Raw genomic sequence first — 6,000 nt, 5'->3', positions numbered from 1 at the left:
CTGTCCCTCAGCTCTTCAGCTCAAGGCTAGCGCTCTACCACTTGAGTCACAGCACCACTTCCGGCTTTTTTCTTTTTGCTTATGTGGTGCTGAGGAATCGAACCCAGGGCCTCAGGCATGCAAAGCACGCACTGTACCACTGAGCCATCTTCCCAGCCCCCCAGGTTTTTAAAGTTTTTATCATAGTGGTCCTTCAATTCTTTGGTTAAGTTAATTCCTAGGTATTTTATTTTTTGTGGGCCTATTATGAATGGAGTTGCTTTCCTGATTTCATTCACGCTCTTCTCATTGTTGGCATACAGAAAAGTCATTGATTGTTGAGGGTTAATTTTATACCCTGCTACTTTGCCAAAGTTTCGAATCAGCTAGAGTAATTTGGGAGTGGTGCCAGTGGGATTCTTTAAATACAAGATCATGTCATCTGTAAAAAGGGAGAGTTTTACTTCATCTTTCCCTATTTGGATCCCTTTTATGTTTGCATCTTGTCTTATTGCTGTAGCTAGGCATTCTAATACTAAATTGAACAGAAGTGGAGAGAGTGGACATCCTGTCTTGTTCCTGAGTTAAGAGGAAATGGCTTTAGTTCTTCACCATTAAGTTCAATGCTGGCTGTAAGTTTGTTATATACAGCCTTTATTATATTGAGCAATGTTCCATGGATTCCTAGTTTTTCCAGAGCCTTCATCATAAAGGGGTGTTGGATCTTGTTAAATGCTTTTTCTGCATCTATTGAGATAACCATGTATATACAAGATGCAGCATACCAAAATCAAGTACAATGACAACAGGGGATATACCATGGGGGAAGAACATACAAAGGAAACCAAAAAAAAAATCACATAGTACATTAAAAACAACAATAACAAAGAAAGACCTCTTTTGTGTTCATATCTTGGGGTTCATTTTACTTAACATCATCGTTATGGCCATATACGTACATAGATTTTGAACTTTTCTGCTCATCTGATAAAATTATCCTAGATATATAGTAATTATTACAAATGAAGGAAACCATGGGATCTATGTTTCTTTGGGTCTGGTTTACTTTGTTTTTTTCAAGAAAATGTGACACTCTCTCTCCCCCCCCCATCAGAATGAATGATACCGCTCCATTTGTTAGGAAATGGAAAGACATGGAGGGTTTAATTTTTTAAGCTCTCTGTATAGTCCAGATATTAGGCCATTGTCTGATGAATTGCTGGCAAGTATCTTCTACCATTTTGTAAGCTGACTTTTTAGCTTGTTGGACATGCCCTTTGCCATGCAGAAATTTTTTTTATCAAATCATCTTTGATACATTGTGCTTCTAGATATTTACTCAGAAAGTTTTGACCTATCTCCCAGGAGCCCTAGTGTTTCCTCTACTCTTTACTGTAATGGCTTCAAGATTTCAGCTCTTATATTGAAGTTTTTTATTTTTATTTTTGTCAGTCATGGGGCTTGAGTTCTGGATCTGGGTGTTATCCCTAAGCTTTTCAGCTCAAGGTGAGTGCTCTACTATGTGAGCTACAGTGCCACTTCAGTTTTCTGTTGGTTAATTGGAGATAAGAGTCTCATGGACTTTCCTGCCCAGGCTGGCTTTGAACCACAATCCTCAGATCTCAGCCTCCTGAGTAGCTAGGATTACAGGCATGAGCCACCAGTGCTTGGCTCTTTAATCATTTTGAATTGATGCTGGTGCAAGGTGATAGATAGGGATCCAGTTTCAGTTTTCTGCATGTGGATATCCAGTTTTCCCAGCACCATTTGTTGAAGTGGCTGTCTTTCTTCCAGCCTATGTTTTTTGCTCCCTCATTGAATATTAGATGGCTGGAGGTCTGTAGGTTTATTTCTGGTCTTCTGTTCCATTGGTCTTCTGGCTTGTTTTAGTGCCAGTATCAACCTGTTTTTCTTTCTGTAGCTCATAGTAACAGAATTTTGGTATTGTTTAACCTCCAGCACTACTTTTTCTTCTCAGCATTTTTTGTGATTCAGGGCCTTTTATGGTTCCATATGAATTTTTGGATTGTTTTCTCTATGTCATTGTTTTAAAGAATGCCAAGAGAACTGGTCAAGAATAAAATGATATAAAAAAAGAATAAAATGATATGAAATTTATGAAGATAAGAGATATTGTCAGAGTTGATGGGCATGAGTTATTGGGCAGGGAAACTTTGTAGAAGAGAGAGGGGATAATTTCAGGAGTGAGTAGGAGGCATGAAGGCATGGGCTGTCCTTAACATACACCTCTGCAAGTATATGAGTCTTCCTCCCAGCAGGGTGAAGGGCCATTCTCAGTACAGTCAACAGCCTGCTCAGAAAGAGTTCACATGTGCTTACTGTGCCCAGGTTTGGCTGTTTTTGGGGAAAGTGAATTTAGTAGCCAGCTTAAGACTGAACTCTGAGAAGCCAACAAGGCAGAATTTCTGCTCACCAGGACCTCTAGCATTCTGGCCATATATTCCTAAGAGGTTTCTCCCAGAGAGTGACTTGAACATTTCATAAGATTGGTGGAACAATTTTCAATTCAGAATTTTATTAGCTTTTCTTTCTTTCACACCAATTTTTTTTTGAGTCTGTTGCTTCAAACTCACAAACTCCAATTAAGTATGCTTGGCTAATAACTTCACCATGAAAATATCTCAAACTATTAAAGTCTTGAATAAAGTATTCTGCTTTTGACATTCCACAAACCTCATAGGATTTGAAAAACTTGAAGTATGCAGAGGGAAGTCAGACTAAATGCTCACATGTATTTTATTAGAAACATTTCTTTAAAAACATGAAGACAAGGGAGAAAAAAAGACCAAATTCAATTTTTGAGCTGGCACTTCAACTTCTCTACACATTATTCTAAACAGGAAAAAAAATAAAATCAGCTTTGTTCCTGAGCATATGCTTTTGACATTTTTTTCCCTTGAAGTCTGTGAATTATTAATAAACTAATTTCTCTTTATAGTTCAATCTTTGGAGATTTAAAATGTTCACTCAAATGCACAAGGAAGGAATAGAGCTTCCGTTCCAATCAGCTCCAGTGCTCTCTCAGGAGTTGCTGGCCTTGAGGAATCTCTCAGTCTTTGATATCAATCTTTTATTCAACTGGGAATTTCTGATCATGTCTAGAACTAGTCTGTTAATACCACTTAATGCCCTGTTTAAGTGGGCCAGTTCTTCCAGCTGACTTTATGCCTTCACTTTGCTCCTGGGATATTTATGTGCATGTTTATGTGGCATATATATGCACATCTATTTTTATATATAGATATATTTGATGGGTTTTCTTCTTGGTGAGGTGGGCTGGAAGGCAGGGCTTTTGATAACAAAGAATGTCCAGTAAATTGGTAGCTTTTCTAATAAACCAGGTTGTAGCTAAGTAGCATCAAGAGTGTTCCCTCACTGATCGGTGGGGCTTAGTGGAGAGAGAGTTATGGGGCTTTACAAAGAAAGAAGCTTGCAATACCCAGAGCTGAGCGATAGTAGAATGAATGAGCTCTAGGTTAAGTCCATAATCCCACCTCCCCCTCACCCAAACCATGTTGGACCAATGAGTGTGTTAAAGGTAGGCCAGTGGTTAGCTGTGAGGGAGTAATTTTCCTCCATCAGCTAGGAGTTTGGATAATTGACCTGAGGTCATTTAACATTCTAATTCTATGGGATCCCTTGGCCTCAGTGTGTATGAATTTTTATGGTTTTATTCCGTTTCTTCTAAGAAAGAAGTTTGTGTTTAATTGACTTGCCTGATATCCTACAAAGACCTAAGCAGACTTTTCCTGTTATTTGGTAGATCTTACAGGGATTCAGTTCTGGGTGAGGTCTCCAGCCTCTAATCTCTGCTCTGTTATTGATCCAAAAGGAAACAAAAAGAAATCTAGCAAGCACAAGTCAAGTTGTATATACTACTTCCTGTTCCTTTTTCCCTTGGCATTCTCTGAGGGAAGCCTATCACATTGAACCAGCTTCTACCTTTATTTTTCTTCTATTTCATTCTTTAATGATCTGTTGTATTAATGGGATATAATGATTGAGAGGGAGAGAGAGAGAGGGAGAGGGAGACAGAGAGAGTGTGTGTCACCAGGCAACCATGTTGAAAGGGTTACTTAGCAGGAACACTGAAGAATTGAAATTCTACCCCTTAACAGCATAGCCCGACATGCCTAGCTCATGCAGACAGCAAAGTTGCTTCTCTCCTGAGGAGGTCCAGATCAGAACCACAGAGGGCAGAGGGAAGGGGGAAGGGAAAGCAGAAGAAGAAAGGAAAGCTTTTCCTTTGTTATTTTTAAAGCCAGTTCTATTCTAGGACTTTATTTACTTTTTTTTGTTTGTTTGTTTGGATCTGGGGGTTAAAGGATTCACAGTAATGGAAACTGAAGGCCACCAATTTATTGCTCTTTCTCTTGGACTTTCTGGGATAATACGTTTGGTGGTCAGTTGAACTTCCTCAGCCTTTCTCACTAAAGACCTTGACCTTCATCTAATGCTATGAATTTGGGACTTGGGTAAACCAGCCAATCTCAGGCTATAGTGGTCTCACACTTGAAAATTCATTGACTCTTACCGTGTCTGTTCTTTCCTTTCTTTTGGGATCCAGAATTTGTAAGCAGCCATTTTGTATTTTTTTTAAATCACTAAATATATTTTTTCATATTTTTAAATATATGAAAAATTTTCATATAAGATATTCAGCCTTTCCAATTTCTATTTAAAGAATGGGTAGGTAGTATTTTCCTCGCTCCCTCTATTACCCTATTGAAACATGTGTGCACTTAAATATGTCATATGCCTTTGTAAGTTTATTTGGATTTGCAATCATTTGATTCTTAGACCTTTTGGAAAGGATCATGCACTGTAGGGGCTGATTACGTACCATAGCTGGAGAGTCCTTCTAAGAACTAGAACCAGGAGTAGATGCCCACAATGGTGGGGACTGGCAAGGGTGAGAAGCATGGAGTGGGAAATCCAAGCAAAGGGTGCTGCATTCTGACATACATAGATCATACTCTTCTCTGGGAAACTTCAGTTTTCATTCTTTAGTCTTCCAGCTGATAGGATAAAACCCAGCCATGTCATCCAGGGAAAAATTCTTTACTTAAAGCACGCCTCTTGATCATATTAACTACATTTATAGAATACCTCCACTGTGGTTGTGTGAGTCCTGGAGCATAGTCCAGTGGACATAGAAAATTCACCTTCACATGCACCACCAGGTCCTCTCATGCTTGCATTTCTACTGTCCCTGTCAGAGTCATCATTCCCTTCTCTCTGTCACCCCACTCACCAACCTCGCCCAAGCTGCCCAAGAGCCATCACGTCTCCTAGGCCTAGGTTTCTTAGTTATCCCTTTCTTATTAGCATTTATTAATATAGAGGGGATTCTATTGTGATATTTTCATACATGCAAATAGTGTGCTTTCATCACATTTACCCTCTTTATCATTCTTTCTCATTCTCTCCCTCCTCTTTTAAAACCTAAAACCGAATCTAGTGGTTTTCAGTATTCTGTCTTCATACACATATAGAAAGTACTCTAGTCATATTAACCTACCATCACTACCTCCTTTATTCTCCTCCACTCACTTTCCTCTGACCTAATCACTTAACCATTTTACACTCAAGCCTTTTTTAGGTCTAAATTCAGGGCGTTTGCTTCTAATCACTGTTCTTCAGTCTGAGATCACACTGATCTTTTCAAAGTGTGTATCTCAGCTTAACATCTCTCAGATACATTTGTCTGGACCTAGGCTCAGTGACAACTCCTTAACATAGCCTCAGGCCCCACTATGTCTGGACCCACTGTGCTGCTTCCACCTGCTTCTTACTTTCTGCATTCTCGCCACACCTAAATGATGTCTGTTGTCTGTGCTTGTCATGTTTCCTTCTGCCATGGATGCTATCTAAGAGCTGTGCCTGCTGTCTGAGAGATAGTTTTCTCCTCCTGTGCCTGGTTCACTCCTCCTCCTCCTCCTCCTCCTCCTCCTCTTCTTCCTCCTCCTCTTCCTCCTCCTCCTCCTCTTCTTCCTCCTC

The sequence above is a fragment of the Dipodomys ordii genome, unplaced genomic scaffold (genome assembly GCF_000151885.1).
Source record: "Dipodomys ordii isolate 6190 unplaced genomic scaffold, Dord_2.0 Scaffold284, whole genome shotgun sequence".
Lineage (NCBI taxonomy): Eukaryota > Metazoa > Chordata > Mammalia > Rodentia > Heteromyidae > Dipodomys > Dipodomys ordii.
Note: the sequence above shows the minus strand (reverse complement) of the source record.